A 10,659-nucleotide genomic window follows, 5' to 3' on the forward strand; every position below is an offset into this window, starting at 1 on the left:
TATTTTTTCCTCATGATTTTTGTGTCTTCCCATCCTTTGAATACCTTTTCTTTACATTTACCCCTTTTAGATCCCTTAGTATCCTCACAACTGTGGCATCTCTTGTATAGATGCTGAGAAGATTAAGTTGATTCTGCATCATTTTTTATTGATTCTATTTACAGTTAATTGATTTTGTCTCATGACTACCCAAGTCATGGTGCTTTGTCCCTGAATTTAATTTAGAAATTCAGATGGTCTATAATGAGTTAAGTTTAGAAATCCAGCTCTCTTTCCAACCTCTGTTGTATTCTTGCCTCAGCGAAATCTGAAATCCTTGGGGAATGCAGGTGGACACCAGGGAGTCTGGTCTAATATCTTTACACTACCAAGCTAGCCTTTAAGAATGTCTGATTTGCTGTCCAAAGAAGTCTGGTCCACTATCCTTGCAAGTGGACTCAAACAATGAACAGTGCCTAGTCACAGGAGTGAAGAAGGGGGTTGTTGTTAACCCCTCATTCTTAACTTCAAACCAATCATGTTGTTTCCCATGCTTCAGCTATGTAATCAATCCTATGTCTTCAATCCTACGATGTCACCGATTCTAAAACCAATTGCATTATTTCCTCATCGACCTTATTCTGTTCTTTGTTCTAATCTTATAAAAAGAAACTGAGTCTCCATTTTTTGGCTAACTGAGGCAGTCATTAGACCCATCTTATTGGTGGATTCATGTCCTATTAACAAAAAGTTACCTTGCTCAGAGAAAATGCACCTTAGACTACTTTTGCTTAATTTTACTCCCAACAATGTTCTTTATGTACACCTGGTGTCATCTAACTCCTTCTCTCATCTTTGTTCTCTTTAGTGCTATTTATGGTTCCTCTGTAGTACATCTGGCTTTCTGACGTTCAAATCTCAGAGTATTAACTCTACTACTCTTCCTTGTGAAAGTAGGCTGCAACTAAAACCAATTTTAGACATATTTCTTCTTTTTGTCACCCTCCTTTGATTTTTTTTATCTTTAAATGTCCTTGGGATTTTCTTAGTTGGATCTCTCACCAAACTTTTAAAAACTACCCTTTAGTGCTTCCCCCTGTTTTGTGGGGTGATACTCCTCATAATCTTCCATCCTCAAGAACTGCTGCTCTAACAGATTTTGGTCATCTGGGAGAGACTCTGAAATTCAAGAACACAAGTAGAATACTTGGCTTTGGCAAGAATTCTGAATCCCATCTTCATTAGTGACTGGGACAAAGGAAGAGGGGATGATAAATGATTAGATGGATTCTGAGGTATGGAATAAGAGAGCATATAGAACTTGCAGTGTATCACCTTGGTTTTCTTGGCAAAATGCAAGGTAATAGCCACTGCTGTAAGGAGAGAGGGTAGGCAGCAGTATAGAGGATATGTAGAAGGGGTTGTGATAGATGGAGCACTTCCTGAATTTTGGGACAACTTGAGTAAGGCGAAAGAAAGTAGGGAGTAGGTGAGTTAGGCAAAAAAATTGTTTGGAATGGAAAGCAGATTTGAGAAGAGCCTAAAACAAGATCTAATAGATAGATTGGACTGAATTATAGATGATTTTTAATAAAAGATGGATCCCCTCCTCCTGGAAAGCTATGGGGCATTTTCATAGTAGTTGGTGGGATTACTTTCCCTTTGTGTACTTTTCCACGGGGAGGTTGGACTCTGGCAGAGCAGCAATGTCCTAAACCCTTAGATACACTGCTCAATGATGTGTCACCATGTTCTTTTTTTCTCCCTTTTAGGAGGGGGTCATCCCATGTAGTTTGAAGTCCCACAGCAATAATATTTATCTTATCTGAAGATGAAGGCTGGGGCAGAGGAACAACTTTTGGTATAGTGGACACAATTCTGACTAGAGAGTCAGGAAGAGTCACGTCAAACTTACCTTTTACATTTAACAGTTTTGTGATCACGGGAAAATTTCTTAACCTTTCCAAACCTCAATTCTCTCATCTGTAAAGTAAAAATAAACCTGTAAGTACCTGTCTCAGGGCTGAGGTGAGGCACAGATGACATAATGTGTGTAAAGAATTTTGTAAACTTCATAGTTCTGTATAAATGACAGTTATTACTGGAGAGTCAAGAAGGAGATAAGATACAGGGGTTGTCAGAGTTCATGAAATACTGTCTGAGAAAGTCCCAGAGCCAAGCATGGGGATGAGAATACCTCTTTTAGTGGTATTTCTTCACACAGTGACACACCCCAACCCTCAGACACAACTAACTCTCCCTAGATGATAACAAGCCAATAGGATGGTGTCAGCAGCGTCCCCAGGCTACAGCAGTATCGCCCAGCCCACCTAACCAGAACCATCTGCAGGCTGTTGCTGCTACATGTCTACATTTACCATGCAGAGATTTCTAGGGACTAAGCTACAACTTGTAACACACAGCCTCTCCATCCCCACCCAGGGGAGAAGCCCACTTGTCCCCAAAAGAGGAGGCTCCTCTTCTTTCTCAACAGACTGCCTGCTTGGCTGCTTCTTCTCAGAAAGACTTGGAGCATCCCAAATCTTGGAATCAATTGAAAGATTAAGCTGAATGATCAGGATGATCCAATGATGCTTTTTAATTCTTCCTTGCCTAAATCCAACTCTTTCCACTTGGGATGTAATGCACAGGATGTCAAAGTAATTTCCTTCAGTCTTCTGTTTTTACTCATAGCCCCAATAATGCCACATAAGCAAAGAGAATTTTTCTGACTCCGCCCCTTTCCTTAGCATTTAGTATCTCTATAGATGTTGTCAGACTGAGTATTTGGAAGGTATTTTCTCTGGGCATGTATATGTGTCTGTGTACCTGTGCTCTTTCTCTATAACTGGATTATAAACCCTAAGAGCAAGGACTGCCTCCTATTATTTTATATTCTCCTCTCCCCCTTTTCCCTTCACCCCCCCAAAAACAAAAAACCTGACTCAAAGCTCTGACCACAAGGAGTACTTATTAATATTATTGAAAACTGATGTAAAAAAGATACTTGGTCTGAAGGGTTGTCTCACTGCCCAGCATATGTGAATCTTCCGGAAAATGTTTGGCTAAACTAGGATAATGGCTCCATAATACATTCAGTTCAATTCAGCAAACAGTGCTTACTAACTGTGTGCAAGACACTGTATACTGGGTTAAAAAAGACAAAAACAAAATGGCTCCTGTCCTGAAGGAGCTTAGGCGGCTTAGGATAAGGCAGGAGTGGGGAATCTTTTCATGTTGGGAGGCCGCATTAATATTTAACTGTAATCAAATCAAATAAAAATATATTTATATAAAAATAAAAAAGATTAACAAAATATATTAATTGAAATAAAAGAATTTGTTCTGTAAAATTTGGATTCAGTCAAAAGGCCGCACTTAAGGACCTAGAAGTTCACATGTGGCCTTAAGGCTGCAAATTCCCCACCCCTGGGACAGGGGTTCTTAACTTGGGAACTTACCGTGAACTTTTTTTTTTCCTGTGACTCGGTCTCCCTATCTCACCAGCGCTACAGGCCCCGTCACAACACTGATCAACAGGGAAGCTTTTATCCACTCCATTCCAACCCGGGTTGGATTGCACCTCCCTAGGCTGCCAGATGGGCTTCTGTTTTATGGGATGATGCTCCTCATAATCTCCTGACCTTGAGAAGCGCTGTTCTAATAAATCAGTCATCTGAAAGATGCTAAAATCAAGGATACAAGTGAATTTTTGTTGTTATTTAGTTGTTTCAGTCATGTCCAGCTCCTTGTGACTCCACTGGGATTTTCTTGGAAAAGATACCGGAGTGGTTTGCCATTTCTTTCTCCAGCTCATTTTACAGTTGAGGAAACTGAGGCAAGCAGGGTTAAATGATTTGTCCAGGGTCACACAGCTAGTAAATGTCTAAACCTGGATTTGAACTCAAGTATTTCTGATTCTAGGCTGAGTAATCTGTCTGCATTATAAATGTTAGTTATCATTGTTATTCAGTTGCTTCAGACATGTCCATTTTGGGATTTTCCTGGCAAAGATACCAGAGTGGTTTGCCATTTCCTTTTCCTGCCCATTTTACAGATGAAGAACTGAGGCAAACAGGGTTAAGTGACTTTCCCAGAGTCATACACTAGTAGGTGTCTGAGGCCAGATTTTCATTCAGAAAGATGAGTCTTCCTGAGCGTTAGGTCCAGTGTTCTATCCACGGCACTACCTAGCTGCCCCTGCAAATAGAATAGCTGATTCTTTCTCATCTAAATCCAACTCTATTTGTGCCAGGCTATGTGAACATTTGATTGGCTGTAGCCCACTAGGAGCTCAGGACACTAGAATTCAAGCCATCCACCAGCCTCAGACTCCCCTAGTAACAGGAATTGCATGTAGGAGTACACAGGAATTATGCTATCATACCCAGATGGTGACAACTTTTAAAAATTCTGGTAACTGTATTTCAATATAATGCATTTACTTTGTAATCCTATGCATTTTATTTTATGCATTTAAAAACATGACTTTGAGAAGAGGTCCATTCCACCAGACAGCCAAAGGGATCCAGGACACAGAAAAGGTTAAGAGCTCTTGCTATCAGAGGATATAACATGACTAACTAGAGATCAGTAAATACAAAGTTAATTTGAGCAGAGAGAGAGCCAGTGACTGAGAAGGTCAAGGAAGGCTTCACAGGAGAGTTTCTACCTGAGCAGAGCCTTAAAGGAAAGTAAGGATTCTGGGAGCCTGGGGTTAGGAGCAAGTGTATTAGTTCTTGTAGGGACACAGCAGTGGTAGATGAAATGCCAGGTTTGAAGAACAGCTTTATTTGTCCAGGACAGTTTTATTGGAACATAGAGTACATAAAGGGGAGCACTGTGAAATAAGGTTGAAAGGGTTTGTTGGAGCCATAAGCAGAGGACCTTAAGCATCAGGTAGAACAGTCTGTATTTTAACCTAGAAGTAGTAGGGAGCCATCGAAAGCTTTTGAGCAAGGGAATGATAATGCTTAGAACTAGAGCATTGGATTAGGTGGGAATTGATTATGAGAGATCCAGAGGAGAAAAATTCTATCTTATTTCTACATAGCCTTTAATGGTTTACAAGTGTTCCTACATAGACAAAGGACTTATTAGACCCTCACAATAACCCTACAAAGTAGGTACTGCCAGGTCCTATTAACCATTTTACAAATGAAGGAACTGAGGCTCAGAGATGAAGGCACTTACACAAAGATACAGGAATGATAAGTGGCAGAGCTGAGATTAGAATCCAAGTCTTCTGGACAGACATGCAATAATTCCACATTGTGCTCCCTGGGATTACTGCCACTCCGCAAACCTGAGATAGGCCAGCTATGGAAAGCAGCTTTTGCCACAGAATGTTGGGTCTTTCTGTGGGAAGGCAAGGTTATACATTGAACAATGACTCGACTGAGCCTTCCCAGCAGATACCTGGAAGCCTGCCTCTTCATTATGTTTCGTGTTCCAAGACAGAGTCCAAATAGTGGGTGTCCATAGATAGGATGTTTAGGACTTATCCGATTGGATATGGCAAATCATGGGACCTGCTTCCTCTCTGCAGTGAGTTCGAGAGGGGGAAGCTGTCTTTGGTTGTAATGGCATTGCCTTTTCACATGTAGGACCAGCTTCCTTGGATCCTAGCTGTACAGATGGAGACTAAGAGATTATTCCACAGCTGTCACAAGCCTTCGCCATCTCTGTGGTCCCCATTTTTTTCTTTTTCTGCAGGGCATTGAACAAAGTTTATGATCTTTCTGGAAGCTAGGAATTCTCCCAGAGAGTGGAGAAGCCTACAAGAGGTTATGAGCCTGGGAGAAAGCCTCTGTTCAATGCACACCACCTTTAATTCAATGCTCCCACTCATCTAGATCACAGGTCACGGTTACTACCTCAGGCTTCCCACTACTTCCCCCACACACACTCATCCCTCTAGCAGGGCAGCCCAACTTCATTCTTATCTCCTTTTGCCCTCTCTTTCCCAAGCTCCATGGTGGCCTGACACACCTCCCCAACCTACTTGAAATCCTCGGAGTGGGAGGAGATGAGAAGAGAATATGACTCTCCTGATGTTGTATCCCCGAGGCATGTAAAATATTCCTCCAACTTAAGATCTATCAAATGTAATTACTCTGTGGAGGTAACTAGTCCCAGATACACCTCTAAAATAACCTAGATGCCAATGAGCTATAGACTGAAAGAATGAGTCTCGACTCTCAAGAAGATTATAATTGCTAGAATTTGGAGCCTGTCTTGTTGCACAGTTCACAGTCTGAATCAGTGATTCTTAACCTGGGGTCCCTAGATATTCAAGGAGTCTGTGGATAGATTTCAGGGCACCAGTGAAGTTGGATGGGAAAATTATTTTGAAAACTGTAGCTTCATAAAAGGAGGAAAAGAAACAGGTATTCCTCATCACAATTCTGGGAGGCAGATACTATTATATAACTGATTTTCTTTGCAATCATATGTATTTATATAGCATTTTAGGCTTGCAAAATGCTTTCTGTCCAAGTGGTTCAGTGGGTAGAGCACTGGACCCAGAGTCAAGAAGACTTAAGTCCAAATCCAGCCTTGGTCACATGTGACCTAGCTATGTAACCCTGGGTAAGTCACTTAACTTGTCTGCCTCAGTTTTCTCATCTGTAAAACAGGGATAAAAATAACAGCTACCTCACAGGGTTGTGAGGATCAAATGAAATAATGCCTGTAGAATGCTTTGCAAACCTTTTCACACATGCTAGCCTGTTGTTATTATTGTTATTGCTATTATCTCATTTCATTTAAAAAAACATTAATCTTAGAAGGGATCTATAGGCTGCATCAGACTGATAGTGGGGTCCATGACCCAAAAAACATTAGGATCCTCTGACCTAGATTGAACTCTTCTCTCTCCCAGGTCCAGCATTTTCTCCAGAGTGCTGACTCTCCAGAGGAAAAAGGAAATAGTCTTGTCCTTTGAAGGTAACACAAAGACCTAAGGCAGAGAGAGAGAGAGAGAGAGAGAGAGAGAGAGAGAGAGAGAGAGAGAGAGAGAGAGTTGGTAACCAAAAATGTGCTCCTTAGCACTTAGTCAACAAGTGCCCTTGAATAGTTTTGAATAGTTTGGCTTTTTCCTCTGAACTAACTGAATGCTGTCTGTATGTTGGATTGGAGTAAGCTTGTCGGCCCCTTCACCTTGCTTCCCTTGATTAAGCAGATCTGTTCTTTCCCGGTCAACCCCTTCACCTTGTTTCCCTTGGTTAAACAGATCAAAAGAACCTGTGCTTTCCCCGGCGTACCTTACACCCCCTCAGAAGCTGCTAGCCGGATGGTTAAAAACAGCTTCCGTTGGAGCCAGAGACAGCTACAGCTACAGCTGAAGCTGAAACAGGAGCTGCCGGTAGCAGAGCTGACCTACATGTGGATCGAGGAGTGCTGAACAAAGACTTGAGGCCAGTGGGTAATCTTTTTACCATAGAGGGGAAGTATGTATATGATTTTGCTTTATACCATCATGCTTCTCTGTGGCCTCCTGGTTACTCTTGTGAGGAGGACTTATTGGGCCTGGAAGCTTTTGATCAAAATATCAAAATGGGGATGCTGGTTCATGGGTCTGTTACTTTGGAGTTTAAATACATGCTTTGATTCTTCTGCCTCCTATCTAGAGAATTCCTTATATCCTGCAGTTCCGAACCTTTCAGACATATATATGATTCTTTTTGAAATTATAAATTCTGCCCTCATAGAGAGAGAAACAAAAAAGGAAACAAAGAAGGAAGGAAAGAAAGAGAAAGGAAGGAAGGAAGGAAGGAAGGAAGGAAGGAAGGAAGGAAGAAAGGAAGGAAGAAAGGAAGGAAGAAAGGAAGGAAGAAAGGAAGGAAGGAAGGAAGAAAGGAAGGAAGAAAGGAAGGAAGGAAGGAAGGAAGGAAAGAAGGAAGGAAGTAAGAAAGGAAGGAAGGAAGAACATTTTAGCAGAAACTCAATCTGTGGGCAGAGGAAAAAGCAGAGATCAACAGAGGGGAGCCTATCTAAACCTGAATGAGTTAAGTTTTAGGCAGGATCTTGAGAGAGGCAAGGGATGTAGTTTGTCAGACAGGCAAAGTGAGTATTTCAGGTCAGGACAGCATTTTGCAGAAAGACTTTGGGGTGGATGGGAAATGAATTGGGTCTAAAAAGAGGGAGTAACATGGTCTGCAGAGAGGCCAGGGATCTAGAGGAGAAGTTCAGGATCAAAGGTCAAAAAGAAGCAAGGCAACATGACTAATGGGAGATATGATTTGCATGGTTACACATATATGACCTATATAAAGTTGCTTGCTGTCTTGGGAAGTGGGGAGGGAAGAGAGGAAGGGAGAAAAATTTGGAATTCAAAATCTTATAAAGAAAATGAATGTTAGAAATTGTCTTGATTGCATACAGCAGCAGCAGCACAAGTGAGCTGCACAGCCAAGATGAGTGACTTCAGGGAGGATCAGACAGCAGAGTTCAAGGAAGCCTTCCAACTGTTTGACCAAACAGGGGGTAGAAAGATCTTATACAGCCAGCATGGGGATGTGATGCAAGCCCTGGGCCAGAGCCCTACCAATGCTGAGGTGCTCAAGGTCTTAGGGAATCCCAAGAGTGATGAGAAGAATGTGAAGATGCTGAACTTTGAACACTTTCTGCCAGTGCTGTGGACCACAGCAAAGAATAAGGACCAAGGGATATATGAAGACCATGGAGAAGAGCTTTGGGTGTTTGATAAGGAAGGGAATGGCACAGTCATGGGGGCTGAAATATGACACGTCCTCGTTGCCGTGTGTGAGAAGACGACAGAGGAAGAAGTGGAAGTGTTGGTGGCAGGGTGTGAGGACAGCAATAGTTGTATCAACTATGAAGAGCTAGTCTGGATGGCACTGAATGGCTGAGATTTCCATGAAGAACCTCCTAACTTTCTCGGTGTGAAAATCATTCTCTTGCCCCTGAAGCAACTAATTAACACTTTCAGGGTTACCAACATTCTTACTTCCAGCCCCCACCATATGTCTTCTTTGGCCTCCCTGCTTTCACCAAATAAACTTTCTATCTGCTCCTAAAAAAAATAGGAAAAGAAATTGTTTTTATATGTAATTGGAAATATAAATACCATTAAAAATGAAATGAGGATAGGGAAAAAGCTTGTCTATTTCTCTTGATGAGTGAAATAAGATTGAAATGGGCAATTGACACCCTCGGTGGAAAACCTTTCCACATTTCATTCCCATTTCCACATTCCCATTTACCCCGCCTTGAAGGCGACACCTGCAGAAAAGCCAGGACAACAATGCTTGGGAACAGAGCTCCTAGGACAAGGTCCAGGAAAGAAGCAGGATGACCTAGAAAGAGAGGTCCAATCCCAGCCAGATTCCCACAGGGGAAGAGTCAGCTGGGAGAATACTGTAACTGCCTCCCATCTGATAGGCATGCCAGATAAGCTGAGATAATGAAGCCAAGCTACACTCTGCTTTTAACCCTCTGCCCATCTTCGTTCTATGGAAAGCTCTTCATGTTGCTATTCAGCACCTTTCAGGAAACAAATGTTCCTTCTTCTGGGAGAAAGATTATCCCGGATAATGAGGCCTATAGAAAACAAAGACGATTATTATTTCCACTCAAGCAACACACACCACCCCTTAATGGCAGCTTGGTGAGACTTAGGTGCATTAACAACAAGATGAGAGATGCTCTGTGGTTCTTTATGGCCTGTATCAACAGATGCTATGATTCATAGATTCCCTGTGGTGGGAGAGGGTTTCACAAAGCAGCGCTGGAGGAGAACATCCCTCCTGGTCTCATCCTTGAAGAGAAAACCATCTGTAAGGATGTCTCATTGCCTTACTGATTGATGGAGAACCTTACAAGACCATCCTTTGCCAACACTCTTCTGCTAGGCTGTACTTCCTAGGGAGAGGGTGCCAAGAGGTCAGTATTAAAAAAGGCCTATTCTGTGTACCCCATTTCACCCTATGGCAGGATCCAGGGGAGATAAATATAAGGTCTCTTACCCTCAGGGACCTTCCACTCTAATTAGTGACATAAGAAGGGGAAAAGATGAACCTTAAGCTTTAGAACACAGAATTTTGGAAGAGATAAGATTAGAATGAGGAGCAACTTGTCAGAGCGTTAAGACCCTGCTTTAAATCTCAGCTCTACCATTTACTCTGTAGTTTTTCTTTCATCTGTTATATAAGTGGGTTTGATTAGATGATTTGGAAGGTCCCTCCCTATGCTAAATCTGGGGACCTGGGTAATCAAGGAGTTAGTACAGAGAGGCCTCCAGGATGGTAAAGAGAAAAGAACGGAGTTTAGCACTGAATACTTCATGAAGGAGCTAAGTTTTAACTGACATCCAAGAAAATGGATTCAATACTGCCTGACTTTTTATTCAGTGTGTGATCTGGGACAAGTCACTAGCTTCCATTAGCTTTCGTTTCCTCTTCTGCATAATGAGTACCTTTGCACTGGCCATCCATCATACCTGGCAGGCTCTGACTCTACCTTCACCTTATAGATTTTCTCTCTTCCCTTAAGATGCATCTTAGGTCCCATCTTCTGTATGAAGACTTCCTGATTCTCACTCCCTACCCTCAATGGCTGGTGCCCTTTCTTCCAAAGTAGTTTGTATTTAACAACTTTGTGTATATGTGTATATATGTGTAACATGTCTATTGATTAATTTTATTTTAATGTGGTATA

At 41.9% G+C, this 10,659-nt stretch overlaps 1 pseudogene; it reads left to right on the forward strand.

Moving 5' to 3' along the window:
* Window positions 1-8,396: 8,396 nt before the first annotated feature.
* On the forward strand, window positions 8,397-8,852 carry LOC118851627 (annotated as a pseudogene).
* Window positions 8,853-10,659: the final 1,807 nt, after the last annotated feature.

The sequence above is a fragment of the Trichosurus vulpecula genome, chromosome 5 (genome assembly GCF_011100635.1).
Source record: "Trichosurus vulpecula isolate mTriVul1 chromosome 5, mTriVul1.pri, whole genome shotgun sequence".
NCBI lineage: Eukaryota > Metazoa > Chordata > Mammalia > Diprotodontia > Phalangeridae > Trichosurus > Trichosurus vulpecula.